General features: G+C 42.0%; 1 pseudogene; it reads left to right on the top strand.

Moving 5' to 3' along the window:
* Positions 1-2,960: 2,960 nt before the first annotated feature.
* LOC138286293 (small nucleolar RNA SNORA35) lies at positions 2,961-3,083 on the top strand (annotated as a pseudogene).
* The last annotated feature ends 11,681 nt before the right edge of the window (positions 3,084-14,764 follow it).

Raw genomic sequence — 14,764 nt, 5'->3', positions numbered from 1 at the left:
TGATCAAGAATGACACATTGTGTTCCATAATACTTGTATCTGCATAGGGACCACATTGACCTACCTCTAAGGATGCGCTAACATTCAATCCTCATCATCAGAACTATCACTGTGAAATGTATCTTGGAATTCCTCATCACTTAAATCAAATAAAGTACATTTTAAAGCTATGAGATTTACATTAGCATTTATCATTTGATTTGTGTTTACTTTTGGCGTCTGATTCATGTTTTGCTGAGGAATAATCTGCTGCTGTGGCATTGGGGCTTCTGGAACCTGCATCTTTTGCACCGGGGACATGTACACATACAGAATCTGAGGTATTTGGACTCTGAATTTGAATCTGACTTTTACCTTGAGCCTGAGCAACTCCAGCATTCTGCACCAAATTATTTGCATTATTCAAAGGACAGTCCCTCCGCCAATGTCCCAAATTTCCGCAAGCATGACATGGACTCATTTTCTTTAATGACTGCACATCAACCATATTTCCATTCTGATCTACATCAACACAAACATCCTCTACCGCTAGGCTGAACCGCATTGCTAACTTGCTGTTGCTGTTGCTACTTGCATTCTGGTCATAGTCCCCATATTCCCTTTATTTGCAGCTTCCAATTGCATCACCATCAATTTTTTGCTCAACTTTTTCTACTTTAATTCAATTTCATCACTACAGTACCTTGCGTACTGTAGTACCTCATGAATGGGCTTGTTCTGCCAAAAAATGTAATGATGCTGAATCATGGTACTAATCTCGGGTTTCAATACTTGCTAAAACCTAAATACAAAATGACTCATATCTTTCAGTTCAATCGTGTCAGAACCACTGTGCTATTGCAACAATCTCTCATAATATGCATGAATTGACTCTTTTGTTTCCTGAGCTGTCCTGTCAATCTTCTGCCAATAAACATCTTTCGGGGAATCTTTGTTCTTAAGAAATTCAATTACCTTATGGTACCTTTTCATCCCCTGTTATTGGATCCCTCAGAGGCTCATGTGCTGGCCAATCAATGCATCTTTTACACTGTTCACAAATCAACTGGAACCCCAATTTCAAATAATGTGTTCAAATCTTCCCACATGCATTTTGAAAGTTTCACAAATGCCTGTCTGCTTGTACCACTCCACTGTATTTTCTCTCATTCTCGGGTAATCATTTGTGAATGACAACATATCAGCTCCAGTCCAAGATACATGCACATAACCTCCACCTGGTATTTCTCTCATTGGCATCATTCTCACACTGTCTTCAGCCTGATTTGCTCCTGCCAGAGACAAGTTCAGATTTGCTTTCTTCAACTTTCTTTTCTTAGACCATCTGCTTTCCCATTTATGTTTTGCTCACCATATTTGAATGTATGTAATTCTTTAATGTGCATTCTCATTCCGGGCAATCTCATATTCTGAATATGTTTGGTACTGAACTCCAGTCTGTAGCTTCTTCTTAAGGATTTACATTTTTCTAAATGTACTTCATATTTCTTGGCCAATTCCGCTAACTTCTCATGTCAGTCCTGCACATTGTGTAACATCATAGCACATGAATTGCAATTCATCTTCTGTATATGTTTCTAATTGCTCCATCTCTGGCGTTCCTATAATCAATTCATTTAATTCTAATATCATTCTGGTCACATTCACTGTTCTGGTGTCTCTTGTCTCTTTTTTTCTAATATTACCATTTGTTGCACCTGCTGCACCTTTTTGGCTCACATTGTTTAACCAATCAGTTAGCTGCTGTGCTGAAAATCTTTGCAAACTAATATTGTTTTTCTGCAGCATATTTTGCAGGGTACTGCTGTGCAGTATAGGGCTAGCATGCTGAAGACATTGTAACACAGAAGGGTTGACTTAGCTTAGGCAGTATTAATGAGTGAAAATGCCTACAGAAATAACCCATGCACCGTGCTGGACTCAGGATTCTTGCTTTTGACATTCTACAGGTGTGAACATCAGTCAAAATAGTCTGTTTATTGTACCAGAGGTTGTTTTCAACATTCCTAAGACACTGATTATTTGCAGGTGTTCAAGATGGTCTGCTTATCATAGTAGGCTACACCGAGGCTATTTGGCTTGTTTTCGACATTCCTTAGACACTGCTATTTTATTTACTGCATTGAGATGACTTCGGTAGAACTCTGGAACATGATGGATGAGTATTAGAAAGAAAAAAATTGTAAACACTGATAGTAATACCAGAAACTGAGAGAAGCAAGTGGAATATTGTAGAATGCTGCGTAAGTCAGCTTTTAGTGTATAAAAGATGCAGCAGTCTGAGCATCAGGGAAGCTCCTCACAAATGGAGTCATCCAGCACTGCTGTCAGTCTGCAAGCCATCACCATTTGGTGTGATGCAGTCACCAGCAGTTGAAGAAGAGCAGACAGACAGAGACAGTGGAAAAGAACATTGACTGGGCTTCCTGGTGCCGTGAAAAGTTAAGTCCCAAGGGGTGTTGACGGATCTAATTTTGCTACTTTCTTCCAATCTATGCATTGTGATTGACTTCACTAAGAGCACACAGTGCTATTTGATTCTTGTCATCAGTATATGTGCCTATATTATTGCTTGATTAAAGTTGCATTTCACTGGCTCTATGTGTGGGTGTCACTTGTTGTTGAGTGTCCTTATTGATTTGTATCTGATGAATGGCACTCAGATTGGTTATCAGCAGCCAATTCAAGGCAATTGTAATGTACACTAAGGGCCAGATGTAGGTAGGCTTTTGCGCCTCGCAAACGACGAAAAACGCATTTTGCGAGGCGCAAAAGGCCTTCCGCGATGCAGAGTCACATTTTGCGAGTCTGTACCGACTCGCAAAATGTGATTTCGACTCGCAAATAGGAAGGGGTGTTCCCTTCCTATTTGCCACCGCATCGCGATGTAGAGTTGATTTGTGACCGCGAAAGCGGTCGCAAATCAACTCACAGTTACCATCCACTTGAAGTGGATGGTAACACATTCGCAAACGGGAATGGGTCCCCATGGGACCCCTTCCCCTTTGTGAATGCAAAAAAAATATTTTTTCAGAGCAGGCAGTGGTCCTATGGACCACTGCCTGCTCTGAAAAAAAACGAAACAAAAAGGTTTTGGTATTTTTTCTATTTGCAGCTCGTTTTCCTTTAAGGAAAATGGGCTGCAAAGAGAAAAAAAAAACTGCTTTATTTAAAAGCAGTCACGGACATGGTGGTCTGCTGTCTCCAGCAGGCCACCATCCCCGTGAGTGCCTAGACTCGCTATGGGGTCGCAAACTGCGACCCACCTCATAAATATTTATGAGGTGGGTCTTTGCGACCCCATAGCGAGTCGCAGAAGGTGTCTAGACACCTTTCTGCATTTCATTTTGCGAGTTGCAAATTGCGAGTCACTGGGACTCGCAATTTGTGACTCGCAAAAGGGAACCTTCCTACATCGGGCCCTAATAATCTGATCTGGTATGGGCATATAAGAAAGTGAATTTCCCTGAGGAAATCTTGCATCAAAAAATGGTCCTGCTTGATTTAACTTCTGGTTAGGTTGTGCAGTTAGTGTAGAAGCTAGTCTCTCCATCTCCAAATTGTTTGCATATTCTGATCTCTGCATACCAGTTGGTGACATTCCAGCAGATACTCGTGTTTCAGCGACTGCTGACACATTCATTGATTTGGCATTGCCTACAGGGTTATCTTAAGCATACAATGGAACCACTGGACCTATGGTCAAGGGAACTGTTAATGCATTAGGTCTGATGGGTCCCATCTGATTCTGTGGAATTTGCATTCCAATACTTTGACCTGTTAAAACAGTACTGAAAGTCTGTCCTGTTTGACTCTGGGTAATATTTGACATTGTCTATACAGGTTTATACATCGACATAGTCTGATTCTGATTGAAATTCTGCACAGGTGTACTTGCATTAGGTGTCTGCACCATCTGATTTACACTAGGACTTGGCATTACCTGATTCATAACTGAGCTTGTAATGTACTGTGCTGTATTGACAGTCGTAACCAGTGAATAAACCATGGGCACTTGTGTCACTGAATTTGAAGGTGTACTTGGGACTTTCTGAATTGAGCTCTGTGCAACTGGAGCAGTTGGCACATTCAGGGCTACATTCTGAACTGCTTCCTCAATGGAATGATACGGTGGGGACATTTCATTAGAAGCTAATTTATGAGATCATCTTCCGAATCACTTTCATATGTGGCTATCTTTTTACTCTCTTCTGATGTCTGTTCTGCTTTTGCTGTCGGCGTCATTCTTTTCTTTGGTTTTGTACTTCCCTCACCTTCCTCTGTGATAGCTGGAAACATTCTCACTCCATCTAATGTGTCTCCTCTCTAGGGTTTCTGCTCTGCTACCCTTCTAGCTACTACTAATGTCTTAACTTCTTTCTGCATTCTACTCTCAAATGTTGCCATTTCTTTATGTCTTGCAACAAGGTTCCAAATAGCAAGGGCTTCAAATTGTGCGGGTCTTGGAGGAGGGTTTGTTTTGCACATTACTCTCCTGAAATTATCTAAAATTCTCAGATTAAACATTCCATTACAAGGAAAAGCTAATGGACCTTCATTCTCAGTGATCTTATACCATTGTTTAAACCACATGCATGCTGAAACTCCTTTTTTTCCTGAAACTTTGTAAGGTAGCGTTCCCTTGGCTACTACCTCTTCACCCTCTCTCACTGAAATAAACACATCTACTCTCAGCGCACTCCTTAAAGATCTGAAAATTTACACTTTTTGCACAACTTCAATTAATCACAATAATTTAAACCAAAATTCAGGAAATGAGTTAAATCCCACTATCCCTTTCGCAATCTTTTCTCAACCAATAGCAATGCGTTACTATCAACCTATACCAGCGTGGTTTCACACTAACCTATTGCAGCATAGCACAAAATAATGTCACATTCACTTCTCACAGCAGCTGCAGTCGCTTTGCAATTGTCTCTCACACAATCGCTCACACATGCACTAAGTGCAAATTTATTACGAGCAAAACAAAAAACCTGTCTGCACACCATGGGTAGGTCTCAAACACCTTAAAAGCTGTATGAGCTACAGTTCCAAATGTGGCTTTCACAATTACACACAAGTGAAACTTGACCAGCATTTCTTACTTCGGTTGATGTAAATCCTCCATAGGCCTTTTGGATTCACTAAATACCAACCGCAACTCACACTGAAGGAACAACTACTGGCACTGTGAATGGCGCCTCATGACACATATCTCACTGTAGACAAAAAATTAACCAAGTGTCTTCTACACTTCTGTTTTACCCCAGGATCCTAGACCCTGATGGACCCATCAACAATAATCCAGACATTTTTTAAGACAAAGGGCACAATCATTTAGAGTATGATGACTCCGCAAAACACTTTACAAAATCACCCTTCACTGCAATCTTTAAGCAAAATCATTGCTCGCACAAATCCCTATTTATACTTACACAACATGTCATTTGTAGTCACAACGCTGGAACTTCATCAAATCTCTGAAATGGACTATAGGACGAATAACAGGGAGGGCACAATTTAGACTGGGCAATGACATAGGGTTGACCTTTTTTACATACCACTAAACAAAAACATTTTCCCCCCTCTTATGGGATGAACCCTTAATTCAGCTATCAGAATTGTGAATCTTAACTCCCTAACATTAACCTAAAATATTGTTCCCCCTCTTACGGGATGAAACTGTACCTCTGCTACCAAAACTGCAAGCACATTTTCATCCTTCACAGGAATCAAGCATTTCACCGAGGTTGACAGACATTTTGACCTAGAAAGAAGTGCAGTGAACCATACACAATTTTACATCAACACCAACCGAACAATGTAGGCACCTTGACCAATGTGGCCTCGGAAGGAAAACTCCAACCAGGAATGAAGTTCAAAGCTTTATTTTACAACCACAAAAGTTAGTGTCATAAAGGCAATGTGTAAAATCAATTTGTAAAGCTATATGACCACCATAGGCTGCCCAAAGCAGTGAAACAAGTTCAAATAGGTTAGCATTAAGACAATTAGGCATTCAAGAAGAATCATGCATATCATTAATTAAATTATCTGAGATACAGAAATATAGCTCAGGTTAGAGTATATCAACATTTGTCAAGCTCATTTAAGCAAGATATGAAGTTTGGGCAGGACACTGGTTGTCCCTACAACTAACCAAAATAGAAAATGCATGCGTGGGGACAGACACATGTTGGCAAAATGTAAAGAAGGACAAAACTAATTTGGAAAAATATATCTCTGACTATGAAATACTAGCTAGAAAAATGAAAAAGAGTAAGTGTCAGCATGAAAGATTCTATTTGCCAAAAAGGGACATGTCAAGGGGTAATGACAAACAGCTGAGTAAAGTATACCTCTCCAAAGGAACAGCACTCAAGGATTCTTCATCAGCAAAGCATCTAGATCAGCAGCAAGGTCCAGTCAGGCATGTCACCTGGCAAAGTGCAGAAAGAAAATCTCCTCTGACTAGAGTCCAGGGGTCTGACGATGTGCTGTAATCTTTCAAAGCCCATCCAAATATTAAAACACATCAATCAAATTGATTTGTTAGTTTAATGGCATCATGTCATGCAATAGGGGTATCATCCAATCAAAATTACAGTAAAACGTCAGGTTGCAACAGTCTGACAATGTCCCAGGTCTGCTAATAGATCCTCTCCTCTTTCAGTGTGACTCCAAACAGTTTAAAACAAAGTATGTCTTTGCAACAGTTTGCTTGGTTCCCAGGTTTTTACCATGGGATCATCTCAGTTCTGTGGGAATCTAAACAGTTCGAAACAAAATTATCTCAAGGACAACTGTCCACAGTTCTTTCACAATTAAACAACAGAATTTTACATATGGGACTTTGCTTCTCACGAGAAAGAATCTGAAAGAAAGATTTACATTAGGAAAAATAATCCAGCATGTTACATGAATGCAAAATGCAAGTCTGTAGGCCTAAGTTATGCTAACACAAGAAAATATAAAATGCATTCAAATTACTTGCTGATAAAACATAAATAATATGTAATCTTATGAATTCAGCATTAATGATATACCATCAGGATAAGTAAAACATGTCATAATAAACTGTAAAACTTTGTTAGTACATCACATTAGGTAAAACAGAAGTTAATTTTTCTAATTTTTTCAAAGTCATTTATCTTTCACTAACCATTAAAAATGCAAATTAATTTCGATGCTAGCAATTATTCTAGAGTCAAAAATACACTTTAACATCATTTTCATTTCATTAGCTTATTGTTTAATAAGGAAGGCACAATTCTGACCATCAAAAAAATGAAAACATAAGCACATTTAGGTCCAGATTTATACTCTGTTTGCGTTGAAATAGCGTCCTTTATTTTTTTTATGCTGATTCAGCGCAAACTTCACTCCATATTTAGATTTCGGCACCAGACATGTTGAGCGCCAAAATATTGGAGTTAAAGTCGCTTTTTGGATGCTTGAACCTACTTTGCGTCAATGAGATGCAAGGTAGGAGTTCCCATCCAAAAAATGACTCTAAGGCCCTATCGCCTTATTTATGCTCCGGGCAAAAATGGTGCACAGGAGGGAAGCGGGTCTAAATAATGGCACAAAGCCAGGCGTTAGGGGACCTGTGGACCCATTGCCATGGTCACACACCACAGAAAGAGCCCAGAAGTGCCCTCCCCAAGCCCCAGGAACATCCCCACCCACACCAGAGGGACACCACTGTATGGGGGACCCCATCCCAGGTAAGTATAGGTAAGTAGAGGTAAGTATTTTAATTTTATTTTTAAAGTGCCATTGGGGGCCCTGAAATGGGCCACCATACATGGCACTGAGTGCAATGGCCATGCCCAGTGAACACTTGTCCCCTGTGCTGGCCTTTGGGGTGGTGGGCATGACTCCTGTCTTTTATAAGACAGGAGTCATGTGGTATGGATCGTTTTGCATCAAGGAATGATGCTAGGCTGGTTAGAGTAATCTTTTTTCACTCTAACCAGCCTAACGTCATTTTTTGGTGCAAAACCCCCTACTCACTTATTGCCACCCCAACCCGACTAACGTAATTTTCCATGACGTTAGCCTACCGTTTCGCCCGATTGCCCCATTCCATAAATTTGGCATCTGGCTGGCATCCTGGAGTGGCGCAAGCCTGCGCTATACTTTTTGATGCAAAGCTGCACAGTTTTTCATCAAAAAGTATAAATCTGGGCGTTAATATACATGTCAGTGCAACTTTCTACGTCAGTTTTTCCCTTATGTGTGCTCATAAACTTAAACTTGTCACAGTCTGTTGACTTTAATAGCATGTGGATCACAACTAACATGTATGCTCTATCAGTGTCAGTTCATTCAGACTGCAGACCTTTCCTTCCTGAAGTGAGAAAACTGTGGGCCTCATTTACAAAGTTGTGGTGCAGATCTGCATCGCAAGCCTTTTTGCTGTGCTGCTCGGAGTCAAAACAAAAGGGCAGGAATGCATCCCAATAGCGCACAAATTGCTGCCATGTGCCAATGCAGGCACCCTTGCACGATAGTGCAAGGATACCTGCGTAGTGGGGATGATTGTTTTTGTGCAGGAAAGAACACATTCCTGCACAAAACAAATCATGAGAGGTGTTTTCCTCCTTCTATGTGTGCTGCACAATGCAGCACACATTAAAAGAGGAAAAAACTGTGAGAAATAATGTTATTTCTCCATGTTGCACCACCCCTATGACACCCCTGAGGTGGCATAGGAAACTACTACATTCCCAGATTTACGAAACCTTGTAAATCTGGGAATACATCAGACTCCATGGGTGTTGTGTGGGAACACTCACAGCAACACCCATGGAACGCCCCTTTCACACAGAGTAATGGGTAAAACAGGAGGGGGCCTTATCTACAAGACCATGTAAAACCATACAAAGTGACTTTGCGTGGCCTTGTAGATATGGCCCTGCAGCCTGCGCTGCTGGTCCATCAAAAAAAGTTATGCACCAGTGGCGCAGGCCGCTTGTAAATGAGGCACTGTAGGAGGCATGAGGGAGATAGAGCTCTGGGCTACAGCGATATTCAAGGCAGGTAGTGAGGAAGTCAAAATAAAGTAATCTTGTAAAATGTAATAAACGACTTAGAGTGGAACAGAACATATACCCAAAATGAATAAGAAGCAGCAACATAGACTTCCCAAGGGTCAATATCAATTTTAAGTTTTATCATCTGAGGCAAAAAGCAAGCATTTCGTGTGGAAATAGCAGCATGTTAGCTTGACAAAAAACAAATGAAATGCTAAATATAAAACTGATTTAATAATGGTATTTCTCTGTGGAAGAAAGTCATATGAGTTAGAAAAAAAGGAAAAACTATCCAGTGACCAGCTGTCTCCTAATTTCAGAAACAAAATTGGGCTTGACTTTCATCAACAACGCAAATGAGTTGTGTCATTTTTATGGATTGTGTAGTTTTTGTCTGCAGAGATTAGCAAAGTTTCCAATTATTTTCTCTTTGCAAATGTCTTAAATGTATGTGGCTTAATTTCTCCTTCACCGTTGCAAAGATTTTCTTTGCATTGCCAAACAATTTTCACTACATTGCAGTATAATTTTCTCTCATTACAACCCAGCTCAGGCACAAATGCATCCAGATTTCATCTCTGCAAGATTACCTTTGGAATACATACATTGTTTTTTCTTGCTGTAATGTGCAAAAACTCTGTAACCTGTTTGAAGTTGCACATTTTCCATAAAACGTTACAGAAGGTTACAAACAATTGCAACATCCCACTTCCTTAAGAAGACCTAGAGTGGCACTGCAGTTTTAATGTCAAATAGGACTATTGATAGGATGACTAAAGATGTCAAACTCCATCCAGAAAATATAAAACCATTACTAGGAGACCATAGATGTGTTAGAGCAGAGATTCCACAAAAGAAGCTCTTGATTACTCAGTGGCTGCCATGGGTTTTACTCTATACCTAAGGAAGTGCAGCTCTAACTCTCTCACCAGACCAATACTCCACCAGTATCATGTCTAGTACGATTCCTGGTGCTGGTATTTTAGGGACAACTGATGTATGTATAATATTATATTCTGATCTTTTAACATGGATATGTTTTTGCTTCATGATAGTACTCGCTACAGAGGTGTTCTTTGTATTGACTCAGCAGGGACACAATAATAGCATGAAGTATTAATGGTTCTGCGGCAGGAACCTGTGAGACAGCTGCATGTCAGAGATTCTAGTCTAGAAAAGTCTAAAAAAACTAAAATAAAATGATAGATGGAGTGTTCAAACTATTCAAACACTCACCCCCGGTTACAGATCTGGGTTAAATCCATTGTTATGTTGCTCGCCATGTCACCCCAATTTGGACCCAGCCATATGCAAATCAGTCTTGACCCTGCTCTCCATGGAAACACTCCAGCCTGAACTACCAAGCCAGGTCCTCCCTGGACCAGAAACAAGTATCCTGGGACCGGTTTCTGGGTATCAGCCCTCATCAGCCATGCTAGCTTGAATCCAGTGGTGCACTGAGCAAGGGACCCATGTCTTGGTATAGTCTTGCCACTTAGGACGCACAAAGGAAAACCAAAGTAAAATGATGGAATGAGTGTTGAAACTTTTCACTCACCTCCAGTCACTGATCTAGGTTTATTCCATTGTTATTTTGTTCATCACGTCACTTCAGTTTAGACCCAGCCATATGTAAATAAGTCTTTACACTGCTCCTCAGGGGAACAGTCCAGCCCGAGCTTTCAAGCTAGGTCACCCCTCAACCGGAAGCAAACATCCTGGGTTTTGGGGTATCACCCCTCATAAGCCAGGCTAACTTGATTATAGTGGTGCAGCGTGCAAGAGAACAAAGTCTGGGCATACCCTTCCAACGTAGAATGGCCATAGCAAAACCAAATAAAATCTTGGACGGAGTGTTGAAACTTTTCAGGAAACAATGACACCATAATTCATCCTCCAAAATAATGACTCTCTGAGTTGGGTAGCAATAACACATGAGTCAGACAGTCAGTGGTGACCAGAACAAGTATTGACTGATTCAGCTGTCTCATCTTCCATTTGACAGGACGTGGTGGGGAAAACATGGGGCCATATTTATACTTTTTGACGCAAAACTGCGCTATCACAGTTTTGCGCCAAAAAGATTAGCGCCGGCTAACGCCATTCTGAAGCGCCATGCGGGGGCCGTATTTATTGAATGGCGTTAGCCGGCGCTAGCAGACCGGCGCTGCCTGGTGTGCGTGGAAAAAAACCACGTACACCAGGCAGCGCCGGCGTTGGGGAAAATGGCGTTAGGGCGTCTTAAAATGGGGCAAGTCAGGCTGAGGCAAAAAAATCGCCTCCACCCGATTTGCGCCATTTTTAACGACGCCCAGATGCCATTTACATGACTCCTGTCTTAGTAAAGACAGGAGTCATGCCCCCTTGCCCAATGGCCATGCCCAGGGGACTTATGTCCCCTGGGCATGGTCATTGGGCATTGTGGCATGTAGGGGGGCACAAATCAGGCCCCCCTATGCCAAAAAAAAAAAAAAAAAAAAAAAAGAAATTATACTTACCTGAATGTCCCTGGGATGGGTCCCTCCATCCTTGGGTGTCCTCCTGGGGTGGGCAAGGGTGGCAGGGGGGGTCCCTGGGGGCATGGGAGGGCAGCTGTGGGCTCATTTTGAGCCCACAGGTCCCTTAACGCCTGCCCTGACCCAGGCGTTAAAAAGAGGCGCAAATGCAGGGTTTTTTGCCCCGCCCACTCCCGGGCGTGATTTTTGCCCGGGAGTATAAATACGACGCATTTGCGTCGCAGTCATTTTTTTAGACGGGAACGCCTACCTTGCATCTCATTAACGCAAGGAAGGCGTTCACGCAAAAAAATGACGCTCATTTCTCATACTTTGGCGCTAGACGCGTCTAACGCCAAAGTATAAATATGGCGTTAGTTTTGCGCCGATTTTGCGTCTAAAAAAACGACGCAAATTCGGCGCAAACGGAGTATAAATATGCCCCATGGTGTCTAAAGACACCATGCATTAGTACCTGGTCAAATATAACACTGTGGAAAACAAATGTGCTGCAAATTTGATTTCAGTTAGAAAAGAGTATACCTTACTTGTAAAAAAACAATTATTGATGTTTTAGTGGGTGATGGACACTTACACTACTGATGCCTGCTATGTGACTATTCTATATGTGAAAGGAACATGTTCTGCAGATGCCCAAACTGACACACTGAGTGTCTGAGAGAGAGAAGTATTATATCTTTGCCAATGTAGACTATATAATGAGCTTGTGAGCCTGTGCTCAAGGCTATGGTGGAGTGCCTGGGAGATGAGAGTTTATGAGATAATGACTCAGGGGCTAAGAGGACACAGGCTACCTACCTTATTTCTTTGGACACTTGCAGTTAATGAACGTATGTAAGGAACTTCACTAGTGTCTGTGGGTCTGTCTCTTACCACACTAGTGATGAGTGAGGCACAGAATGACACAACACTAGTACAGATTCCTTGTGCATTAAAATGACTTCTCAGAACAAGTTTGTACAGAGAAGAGTGGCATCAGGTGTGGTGACTTGTGCAGAGCGGCATCAAGTGCACCACACAAGGCTCTGACCTAGCACTGTGATCCCTACTGTAGTTAAGATTTAACTGCAGAGCACTGATCTTATGAACCATCAGATGGCTTTCAGCATTCCTAGCTACCATCAGTTTCAAGCAGCAGATCGGGTAGTGATGTCTTCACGTTGAAATGGGTAATGGCAGCCATTTTTGTTGCCTGACTGTGTCCTGTTATGAGGGGCAGGGACCTCGTAAAAGCTTGTTTGTTTACCTGCAGCCATTTTTAGTGCCTGACTTTGCCCTGTCATGAGTGACAGGTGCCTCCTACAACCTTGTTGTTGACCTGTGAATGCTTTGTGCATGCTGTTGCTAGGCACCTCGCTCATGATGTTCTACTATTTAGCATCTTGGCAATGGATATTATTGCTTGTTCAATGAATGTTGTTACAGCATGATTTCTTTTTGTATGGGTGACATACATTGTTGTTACTTTTTCTGTACTGCTGCAGTGATCAAGTTATTTTGCTGAGCCTAAACATCATTTTTCAGACTTGTACCGCATTTAAGTCCAGCATGCAAGCAATCAACCCACCTCCTTCATTTTTACAGTTGCCTGTTGCACCACCTATTGCCTGGAAAGAGTAGTTCAGGGCATTTAATGCTTTTCTGGGGGATTTTGATCCCTTAAAATTAAAACCTGAAAGGAAAAAATGGTTGTTGGAACAGTCACGAAGCCTGGAGGGTCAAGAGATTTTTGTGCACTGGCTTCTTTTTATATACCTGATGACGATGTAGAGTAACCGGAAGACTATGTTGAAGCAGTCAAAAGATTAGACAAACATTTTTGAAAGCCACCTAATTTGGTTGTTAGGAGACATAAGTTTTTTATTTCAGGAGAACACCATGCTATGGAATTGATAGACATTTATGTTGCTTCTTTGTGTATGTTGGCAGCCAAATGTGAATTTGGTATATTTGCTGACCAACTTATAAGAAATGAGCTAGTTATCAGATATTTTAACCTGAAGATTCATGAAAGGTTACTGTCATGCAAGAATCCTTTCCTTGAAGAAGTAGTGGATAGTGCTAATAGTATTCAAACGTTCTGTCAAAGAACTGAAGAAAATGTGCTAGTGCAGTGGTTCCCAACCTGTGGTCCAGGGAGCCCTGGGGGTCAGCGAAGCCTCCTCAGGGGGTCCGCGACTTCTTAGAAAATTAAATAATATTAACAAATTAGGTCCTCTGCTATCAGTAAACACACACTTGGAGTCCAATAAAGTTTCAGTGGGGGTCCCTGGCTCCAGTAATGATAAAGTGGGGGTCCACAGAAGTAAAAAGGTTGGGAACCACCATGCTAGTGGTTAAATAAACCAAAGACTTTCCAAGTAAATTGGGTTATGTCAAAAGGTGAAGGGTGGAAATCTTTGTGTTCACTGTGGATCTAAATTTCACATTGCCTCGTTTAAGTAGTGCCCTGCTTTAGGGAAGGACTGTAACAAATATTGAGTTACTAGCCATTTGCCAGTGTGTATCGAATAAACACTTAGAAAAATACTGTGAATATCAATCAATCAATCAATCAATCAAAGAAATTTGTAGAGTGCGCTACTCACCCATGAGGGTCTCAAGGCGCTGAGGGTGTGGGGGGGGAACTGTGAGGGGGGGCCAGGGAGGGTCACTGGTCGAACAGCCAAGTCTTGAGGTTCTTTCTGATGACCAGTAGGTCTTTGGTTTTGCGAAGGTCGGTTGGGAGGGAGTTCCAGGTTTTGGGGGTGAGGTAGGAGAAGGACCTGCCTCCTGTGGTGGTGCGCTGGATGCCGGGGACTGTGGCTAGGGCGAGGTCGGCTGATCGGAGGTTGCCTGTGGGAGTGTGGAAGTTTACCCTTTCATTGAGGTAGGTTGGGCCGGTGTTGTGGAGGGATTTGTGTGCATGGGTGAGGATCTTGAATGTGATTCTCTTGTCTATGGGGAGCCTGTGAAGGGATTTGAGGTGTGGTGAGATTTGTTCGTGGCGGGGGAGGCCAAGGACGAGGCGCGCGGCTGTGTTCTGGATTCTTTGGAGTTTGAGTTTGAGTGTGGTGCCGGTGTAGAGGGCGTTGCCGTAGTCCAGTCTGCTGCTGATGATTGCGTGGGTGACTGTCTTTCTGGTTTCTGGGGGGATCCATTTGAAGGATTTTTTTTGAGTGCGGAGTGTGTGGAAGCAGGAGGAGGTTAGAGCATTGATTTGCTGTG

This window comes from Pleurodeles waltl, chromosome 3_1 (genome assembly GCF_031143425.1).
Source record: "Pleurodeles waltl isolate 20211129_DDA chromosome 3_1, aPleWal1.hap1.20221129, whole genome shotgun sequence".
Classification (NCBI taxonomy): Eukaryota; Metazoa; Chordata; class Amphibia; order Caudata; family Salamandridae; genus Pleurodeles; species Pleurodeles waltl.
Note: the sequence above shows the minus strand (reverse complement) of the source record. Positions and strands in the feature narration are given on the sequence as shown.